Raw genomic sequence first — 10,660 nt, 5'->3', positions numbered from 1 at the left:
GTTGGGGGGAATCAAAAGTTGAAATGGTTACACACAGGTTCAAACTATTTTGGCTACACATTACAGTGATTCCATTTGGGCCTTGTGGCAAACAAAAGGCCGTGAAGTTCACACTTGGCTGTGGGAGGCATGGTCCTGTTTTGCACAGAAATCAGAACTTCTTATTTCCCCTGCATGTGCTTCAGAATAAGGAAGAGCAGTGATAGTGAAATGTCACGTGAACAGGCTCTTACTGCTGTGGAAGACAAACAGTAAAGTTTACAGTAGAGCAATGTGCGACAAAGTGTACCCTTAAACTAGTTGTGCACACCCTTGTGAGCCTTTTTTCATTCGTTTACTCTTCACATATTTATTTTGCAGAGTCTTGCAAACTATGTCACTGCAGTTGAGAGAAACAACTGAGGAAGGCGTGCAGAAAGGAAGACGTTCAAGGACATAAAAAAGTTCCGTATTGCAGACACAGCTTGGTGGAGCCACTATAGGAAGCCAGAAGGGAAAAGACCAAAGGCTAGGTCAACACAGATGCCTCAGTGTGCAGTGTGTGTGTTTTGATATCTGTGCACAGATATGCTTTATATATCCATTTATGATGGAACACTGGAGTGAATCAACCCTCTATTGAATGCATATGCAGTGCAACTGCATGTGTGAACAGAATACTGTTTGTTTGTACATAAAAATGAAGGAAATGCAGTATGGTAAGCATGCAGAACTGCAGCCATTCATCTTTGCTCACCCAACACAAGCCATTGTATCCTCTAGTTTTTGTTGTTCCACAGTAATTATGAACTGTGGAACAACAAAGCCACTCGCTTAATGACACTACCAGACAAAGACACGGCTCAGTGGGTCTTCTGTCCAGGTTCAAAATAACAATATTACCAACAGCGCGACAAACAATAGCATGTCTTCGTGCACTGTTGTGTGCAGCAAGTAACAGAGAATGTGATGTTTCTTAACCATATATACTGTGCCGACTTGTAATTGTGTGTGAATCACTTAAAAAAATTAAAGAAAAGTGTGCAATGTTTGAACTGCTGTATCTAAAACTCATGTTATCGTGAGCTTTAATATTTACGTTATTTATTGTAGTTGGAGGGAAAATGGTGTCAAGTGGTAAATTCATGGCAGCACGCTACTCGACATCTCTTAGAGGTTTCTGACAACTTGTTGTGGTTGAGGTGGAGGAGGTGGTGATTGCGAGGCTGGGGGTGTCTGGAAGTGAAACCGGCAACAGAGGCGGGAGGTCTGAGAGACTTTGTGAGAAAGTTTGTATTAAATTCCCATTTCCCCTCATTGTGTGGCGAGCTGGCTTGGCTCCACACGCACTGATCCTACTGGGCCCTGGGAGCCTAAGCAAGAGTGTCACTCACACCTCTCAGGCCCCCTAAAACAACCCCCTTGATTCCTCCCCAACTGCAGTTACAAACCCCCCTGACCTTCATCTTACCATAAGCTGTGCTCTCTGATAAACATTCCTTAAGATCGTGGATGTTTAGAGTAATGAAAATCATGCATGATTAGGGTGTTTGTGTATATGTTGTCAGCAACAGGGTGATTCTGGGATTTGTGTGAAAATGATTGGTAGAATCTAAATACCTCCACTGAATCAAGTCGAATTTCCCCAAAGATAATGAGCTCCACGGGGCTGATAACTCTACGGCACTACTTCAGCGTAGGCTTTAAATGTGTTTACGCTCTCGTACAGATCATCTCTCAACAGTTTTTTTCTTAAAAGCAGGATTTCCAACACTTTGTGCTGACAACCTGAAAGGTTTACAAACTATTATCCCAGCTATATTTCACACTCACTTTAGAGAAAATGGGCAGCAAGCCAATCATGCTCCAGTGGAACTGAGAGGTGTTCAGCTTTCAACTTTAAAAAATAAATAAATACAGCCTTCACTTCACAGATCAGAGAATGCATAAAGAGTATTTATCATAAAGGTGACTGGAGCTAAATACAATTCCAATACTTCCTGCCGAAGCTGTCCACTCATATATGACAGCACACTTACAACAGGGAGAAGACAAATGCATACACATGCAGCGTGGACACACCGTAGACACTGTGGTACAGTGTCTTATGGATATTTGATTTGTCACCCGCCTTTTGTTTTTGCATTTATTCGTTAGTTATTATTAATCCCTGGTTTTTTTCCACAGTGTGTCTTTTGTCCCATCTCGCTCATTGTCCCCTACTAGATGCCGAAGATGGCCGCCTCTCCCTGAGCCTGCTTCTGCCGGAGGTTTCTTGCTGTTAAAAGAGAGTTTTTTCTTTCCCACTGTCACCAATTGCTTGCTCTTGATGAGATTTGCCAACAAATTAATGAAACTGAATTGACAATTGAATTTAATATGAATATGAATATGAATTTAATACAGAGTGTCACAGTTAGTTTTTGACTTTTTATTAACTCAGATTGAAGCAAACTCACTGATAACTCTGTTATCTTCAAAAAACACTTTGAGCTTTGTGACATGGTGTGTTATTCTCCTGGAAGCAGGCATCCAAAGGTGGGTGCTCTGTGCTCATGAAGGAATGGACACAATCAAACACAGTATTCAGGCAGACTGCAGCATTTACACAGAGCTCAGTTGGTACCATGCGGCCTTAAATGTGTCACTAAAATATCCTTCACCACCAGCAGCAGCCTAAAGCACTGATCCAAGGCAGGATGGAGCCATGCTTTCATGTTCTTCATGCCAAATTCTGACACTTGCATCCAAATATGGCAACATAAATTGAGACTCTTCAAACCAGACAACATTTTTCAAATTGTTCTATTTTTGTGAGCTCATACAATCTGTAGTCTCAGTTTCCTGTTTTTAGTTGAGGGGAGCGGCAACCAGTGCGCTCTTCTGCTGCTGCTGCACATTTGCTTTGAGGTTTAGTATGTTATGTATTCAGAGACGCTCTTCTGAATATTCTGATTTTATGTGTTTAAATGAGTCATTGTAGCCTTTCTAGACTTCTGGCATCCACAGACCATTTTAGCACAGAAAACTGCTGCTCACTGAATATTTTCTCTTTCTTGGACCATCTGTAAATCCTACAGATAACTGTGTTTGAATTTGCGGTAGATCATCAGTTTCTGAAATCCTCAGACCCATACCCATCTAACACCACCAACCCTGCCACACTAAGTCATTAACTGACCTTTCTTCCCCATTCTGATGTTCAGTTTGAACCTCAGCAGGTTATCTGGGCCATTTCTACATGCCAAAGTTGCTACTGTGAGATTGGCTGATTGCTGTAAGGAGCAGTTGAACAGGTGTACCAAACAAAGCAGCCAGGGAGTGCAATCTGGTATTAGTGAAGCATGTGCCACAAAGCTGGAAAATAAATAAACATTCTTCCAGTTTTCCCATGAACGTCTGCTTGTGAGGAAAAATAGCTTGTGTGTGCAGAGTATGCTTTATGTCACCCATGCCCATCATACCATTAACCTTGGTCAACTGTGGTTTGCATGAAGCTGTGACTCAGACCCTGGATCATCCCTGTTGTAAGTGACGATTTATTATTATTGACATAAATTCATGCTTTCAAAAGATCAGATTTTTAGTTTAAATCTGTTGTACGAGTCAGTAAAAAAGAAGCTATATCCAAAAATCGAGTCAGTAAAAAAGAAGCTATATCCAAAAATACCACAGATTAACTACTACATTTGTAATTCTTTAATATGTGAAGAAATGAGATTTTTAATCTCAATGAGATTTTTTTTTACCTGGAAATGAAAAACTAAAGTATTTTTTTGTTTCGTTTTTTGGCACAGACTTTAACTCAGCAGGGGTCAGAAAGTTGCTGCAACTGCTCAGCCACAAATTGACATACATTTTTCAGATATGTGTCTTTGTTTATTTCTCCAACACTTGCATCAAGGAGCAATCATGAATCCAAAAATGGTATCTGAACCGAAGATCTGATGTACAGTCAAAACATGCTGCAAATTGGTACCATTTGTGACTTTAGCGAAACACATGTGGTGCAAACACTTGAAGCACGGAAGCTCAAATCTGTTATTGCGTTCGCAGGAACACATCTGAAAGGTGCAGCTGTTAAATCTGGTTGTTAAAAAAAAGTGACTGGAGAGATTTGTTCACCTCCTTGGAGCAAAGATGTGAAGACAGAAGTTCAGATCACAGCACATGAGATCTCGACTTTTGTCGCATGTCGTTTCCCTTTCCCTCCCATCTTTCCTGTCACTTTCCACTGTATACTTTCACACAAAGAAAAGCTGCCACTTAAGTAACCTTAAGGGGTAAATACTGCCAACAGATGGCTCAAGACATAGAATGATGGGAAATGACATGACAGGGTACAAAAATATACAACGTCAGTGTGGATGGGGTGAGCATGGGATGGGAAAAGTTGCTAAGATGTAGTAGTGGGCTACATTTGATCTAAATGTACACTTGCAGGCACGTATAGACACTCACCCCTGTTTTACCACACATGCACACAAAAACTACCTTCTCCTTTGGGAGGAAGATACAAAGTGAGTTACTGGCAGGTTTTAGGGCCTCGTGATTCAGGTTTCAAGTTGCCCATGACAGGAACACTTCCTTTCTATGCCTCCCATTTCCTCAGGCTCCACCAGCAATCTTATTATCATTGTAATAGAGTTATACAGACATTAACTTGATGGTTTAATTCAAGCCATAACATAGACTAACTTTTAGATAGCAGGGATGGTGTTACCATCCAGATATTCCTGTGTGATTGTGGACCATGTGACCAGAATGCTATTACCCCAATTTGTAAGTGTCTCGAGCTTCAAAGAAAGAAAATGTAAACTGACAGCTGGCAGATTGTTTCTCACTATCTGAGAAATGTTCACCTCTTAATGCTTTTGACACAAGTGGGTATGACTGTGAGCATCATTGTGTTTTCTAATCAGGTGGCAGATAAAAGATCACTGTATCACTGGTAATGCACCAGCCATGATTATCTTATTTCTAAAAAGCTATTACAAGTCCCTGCTTCTCCTTATTTTCTTTCAAATAGATGTCCTCAAGAGTCTGTGTAATATCAATTAATGTGAGGGCAATAGTAGCATGTCATTAGGCCCAATATTAGACAACATTAAAAGCTTATTCTATCAGATCACTGTGTGTATAAATGTGTATTTTTGTCCCTTGTCCCCTTTTGTACGCATGCAGCATTATGTGTGTGTGTGTGTGTGTGTGTGTGTGTGTGTGTGTGTGTGTGTGTGTGTGTGTGTGTGTGTGCGCATTTTGGCAGGGCGAAGGGGTCTGTGGCATGTTTGAAGGGCACTCGCAGCACTCACTATATGATTTGTGGCAATTTCAGCATTTTTATTCATTCATTTCATGCTTACACTTATTTTGTATGTGTTTCTATGATGTTTTCTCATGTTTATGTTTCTATTTCTACCACTTGTCTCACAAAGTAAAGCTGACTGTGTTGTATATGTAATGAATTTGGATATATAAATACATTTTCCAATCAGCACTGATGGAGGGAAAACGTTCTTGCCAGTGTTTCTGGCCCACTCCACAGCTGTTTGTCATATTTATCACATCCTATCATAAAAAAGAAAATTGGTTATGTTCACACTGTCACATTTATGAAAAACCAACAGTGTGGTTTGGCAGGACTGTCTTTTGACCATTTCCACCAAATAAAACTTGTCTGGGCAGAAAGAGCCTTAACATGCCACAACTGGTATTTAAATCTTAAAAAAATAAAAAAAAATAAAACTTTTAAAAAAGAGTTTTTAGATTAGGACTTACAAGATGTACAGAAATGTAGGAAAGAAAGTTTTCACAGTTCTTTGAAAACCAAGTCCACCCTTACAGTTTCCATAGGAATTAAGAGGGTAAATAGCAGCTAGGTAATCAAAACGTACATAATTAAACGATCATCAGGAAGTGTGAGTACCTCTGTTGAAGCAGAAATTTGGCAGTTTTCTGATCTGGAGGGTTCAGGTGTGTTTTAACACAATGCAATAAAATTTTCAAGAGTGGAAATTTACCAAGGTCAGAGAAATTGCAAAACACCCAAGAGCTACATCTCAGACTCTACAGACTTCATTTAGCATGTTTAATGTTAAAGCTGATGACAGCACAATCAGCAAAAGACTGGAAAAGCACAGTTTGTTTTGAAGTCTTGCCAAGACAAAGCCTCTCCTCTCTAAAAAGAACATGGCAGCACGGCGTAGGTTTGCAAAGATGCATCTCAACAAGCCACAAGCCTTCTGCAACAATTTCCTTTGGACCAAAGTGAAGATGTCTGGCCACAAGAAAGACAAACACAGCATATCAGTGCGAATCCCCAGGACCTGGGTACTGGTCATTATGGTGAGCATGAACTCCTCTGTATGCCAAAAAGTTATAGAGTTAAATGTGAGATTGTCTGATAGTCAAAACAGGACAACGATCATACAACAGAATGGGTGAAAAACAAAAGAATCAAGGTGTCGCAACGGTCCAATGAAAGTCCAGATCTTGATTGTGTAGAAGGACCTTAAAGAGCCGTGCATAGAGGGATCTCTACAAACCTCAGTGAAATGAAAGAACGCTGTAAAGAAAAGTGAGACAAAATTCCTCCGAGAGACTGATAAAGTCTTACAGCAAATGATGACTGTTAGAGTTGGTTGTACAAGCTATTGAATCATTAGGTGCACTTCGGTTTTCACAGGACCGCATAGAGCCCCATGAAAAGTTTCCTTTTTCATGACAGTATGATACTGTAAGCCTTACATGTTTCACAAAGCACTGCGCATCATAAAAGTATGAGTAACTCAAGTTTACCCATTTGTCCTGTTAAAAGTACTGATGTTGCTCAATAGGCTAGTTGATCATTTTGTGACATTTACAGTGTGCTGACTTCACACAGTTTAACTCAAATCTTGAACTTTGTGCTTGGAGAAAATTCTGAAAAGAATTTTTAACAAGCCTGATAATATTTATGATTTCGGGTTAAAAAAATATCTTTGTGTAATGCATTATTCACTTACATGAGGATGTGTGTCAGTAATTTAAAAACCACTATAAAACATTTTTTAAACTACAACACCACGCTACTAGTACTAGTACTACTACAATACTGTTACAAAAGCTGCGACTATTTTCCTGCTCATTCATCAGACCCACTGAAAAGAAAACATGGTCCAGAATCGAGGGTATGCAACCTACCACCAGCCCAATTCTCGCAATCTGCTTGCTGGGGTGAGGTCGGGGCACTGAGGATGGGAAAAGAGTGATCTGGGTCCATCACCAGCTGTAGAGCACAGTGACCTGTCATTTTGACACCAACCAAACCCTCCATGTTGTCAGGATGTTGATGGATGTTGATGTTATGGCCCCTTCTGACCCTGAACAGGTAGATGGACTTTACACACAGGCACACACCTCATTAATGATGTTATGGAAAGCCTCTGGATCAGACTGAGGAAGCCCTAATCATAACAGCATGGAGTCGACCTGCAGGTATAATGTGAAAAAAAAAAGTTCTGAGTTCACCATGGGATCACAGAGGATAACGTGATTTCAGACAGTCAACAGACACAGCCAGATAACTAAAAAGGGGGTTGGGGAGGGGGGATTATTTTCCAGAACAGGCAAAATGGTTTTGCTGTTACTGTGGTGTTTATAAAGGCAAATGTCACATATAATCCTGAGAGCCTGAACCCTTTTTGTTTAAACACAACTCCCAGAAGAAAAAGACCTTTGTTATATCCCAAATTCCTGTCCTTCTTTCTGTGGTTTGGTCACAGTTTTGGTTCCAGTTCAGGTTACAGCACTGAAATCACCTTTTATTCATATTATTGGGTTTGTTTGAAATCCACATTCTTTGTATGAATGTGATCAAATTCAAACCACTCGCCGAATGGCTGTTGTGCTTAATTTTTCTGTGATTTATTAGTTGGCTAGCCATCACTATATATTGAGCTCGTTTTTCATCAGTATTATCATACAAGTTAGGGCTACAAATCCTAATTACAGAAATAGACTATCTGTCCCACGTGAACATGGGCATTGAGGAAACTGTGGAAAGGGAGTGGTACTGAGTACAGCCAACGTGTCTCTGGAATATTATAGGCAGTTTTGAGGAAGTTAAATAACACCCTGAGAGTGCTAAGCTGGAGTGTAAGATTTTATGCATATGTATGTTGAGAATATATTTGCAGAGGCCCCGGAAGTCAACTATGTGTCACCTGGGGACACATGATGAAAGATAATGTGTTAAAATATTCTCAGGCTGCGTTCCTTTTAAGTGAGAATTCAAGCAGAGAAAGCAAGTGAGAGGGAAAGCAAGAGAGTGCATGGAGGCATGGAAACACACACACAGAGAGATGGATGAGCTGTTGTTGCTTGTCCACAGTATCCAGAGAACTTGAGCCAGATTCAGGAAGAGGTACTGCTGCTGGAGGCTGATATGTGTGTGAAGGAAGTGGAGGGAGCGCAGGGGCAGGAATCACCCTACAGGCAGGAAAAGGACTGTGGAGGTGATGGCGGGGGTGGAGGTGGCGGGTCTCGGCTCCTGTTTGATAGCTTGTTCGACAAACACACATACACACAAATGCACACTCAGCCACACAGGTCTGGGGGCCATAGTTTCTTGTTCCCAGCGTCTGGTGAGAAGGAGGGACACAGCAAGTGAGATCTGGATGGCTGCTTGTGCCAAAGCATGCATGCCCCTGCATTTACTGAGGAAGTTAGTGATAAGTCTCGGATTAAGTTGTATTACATGCAAAAGTTAACACAGTGTTGTTATTATAGGAAACTGACTATTTTTAAAGTACCAGGAACCTCCAAGAAATGCAACACTTTGCTATGCAAAGCCATTTTTAAAGACAATTTTTCGCTGGTTTGGCGATGCTGTTTGAAGTCAAGGTTGATCAGGTAAGATTTGGAGTACCCTGGAAGGAGTAATTCATATCTACTGAGGGAGCAGGTCCCCATCCACAAAGTCTGCCATGCTACACTGCATTGTTCTTACCAAAAGACTGTATATTTAAGATGGAAGAGGAGAATGAGGCATAGGATATTCAGTTTGAAAAATTAAAATACAGTTTTAATTTTATTTCTAGGCATGACTTTTTTCATGTCTTAGTTCTTTTTAGCTTAGAAACACAGGCTTAATTAAACAAATACGTAGGACAGCTTTCTTTCACTTGTACAACATCTCCAAAATTAGAAACATCCCGTGTCAGAGTGATGGTGTTGGCCAGAGGGGCCGATGGCGCGACATGGCAGCCTCGCTTCTGTCAGTCTGCCCCAGGGCAGCTGTGGCTACAACCGTAGCTTGCCTCCACCAGTGTGTGAATGTGAGAGTGAATGAATAGTGGCATTGTAAAGCGCTTTGGGTGCCTTGAAAAGCTCTATATAAATCCAATTATTATTATTATTATTATTATTGATGCTGAAAACCAGTTCATGCATTTATTATTTTCAGGCTCAAGCTGTGGTAAGAGTACTGACGGGGACCCGAAAGACAGAAACTATTTCTTCTATTTTTATCTTCTCCTCAATCCTTTCTTGTTACATCCAGAATCAAATTTAAAGTCCTTCACCTTACATACAAGAGATTAAAAAATCAGCTCCGATCACACCGTAAAGCTCTTATATTACACTAGAGCACTTTGCTCTCAGACTGCAGGCTTAATTGCAGGTCCTAGTATATTTAAAAGTGGAATGCAGAGCCTTCAACTTTAAGGTCCCTCTCCTGTGGAACCAACAGCAGAGCTTTTAAGATCAGGCTTAAAACCTCCCTATTGGACATGTTTATAGTACGCTCTGGCTCAGGTTACCTTGAACCCTCCCTTAGTTAGTCGGCAATCGTCCTAGGCTCCTGGGGGCTTCCCATGATGCAACAAGTGTTTCCTCTTCACTCACCTCTTTTAAACTCTATGCGTTTATACATCCCTTTGCATTTAATTATTAGTTCAAAAATAGTAGCTCTCTTCCTCAGCATGTCGTTAGTCCTGTTTCTCTCTGCTCACCCCTAACCACTTGTGGAATATGGCTTCCCCTCCCCTGGGCTTGTACTGGCAAAGGTTCCTTCCTGTTAAAAGGGAGTTTTTCCTTCCCTTTCTCGGGAAGTGCTTGTTTGCTTTTATCAGGTCATCTGATTGGTGTATTTTTTTTTCTAATTTTTTGTTTGTTTAATATTGTAGGGCTTGTAACCTACAATTTAAAGCTCATTGAAAACCTCTAGTTGCTAGAGAAAATGGGTCTAGATGTAGCTTGGTTTGTAAACAGCTGTTTTGAAGTGTTGACATGACCATTTCCCCTGTCACCAACATGGCAGTGAAAAAACAGGGACAGAGAATAGAGCAGGTGCATTCACACTGGCTACTGATTTGTGACTGACAGTTTGTTAGCCAATGAGTGTGCGGTTTCATTGCACAGATCTTGAAATATAGGACGACCAAGATTTTCAAAGTAGACTCAATTTTTTATTCAGCATGACCCCAAATGAGTGTCTGAGTGTTGTTGTGCATTAATATAACATAAATAAAACAGAACTAAATTGAATATTTTAAGGTTTCCATGTAACATTATTTTAAACGTAACCAACAGCAAACCTTAATATTAGTGTAAACCTAAGAAGTGGGCACCCTAAATAAAGTGGATACTAGCAGAGAGGGTGCTTTTCTGCATGGCAAACCTGAAAAAGGAGTCTTTCAGT

This window comes from Diplotaxodon limnothrissa, linkage group LG17, assembly GCF_057381915.1.
Source record: "Diplotaxodon limnothrissa isolate DT_005_m linkage group LG17, D_limnothrissa_male_GT1.1, whole genome shotgun sequence".
NCBI classification, from domain to species: domain Eukaryota; kingdom Metazoa; phylum Chordata; class Actinopteri; order Cichliformes; family Cichlidae; genus Diplotaxodon; species Diplotaxodon limnothrissa.
The sequence above is the reverse complement of the archived record's forward strand: the minus strand, read 5'-3'. Positions refer to the sequence as shown.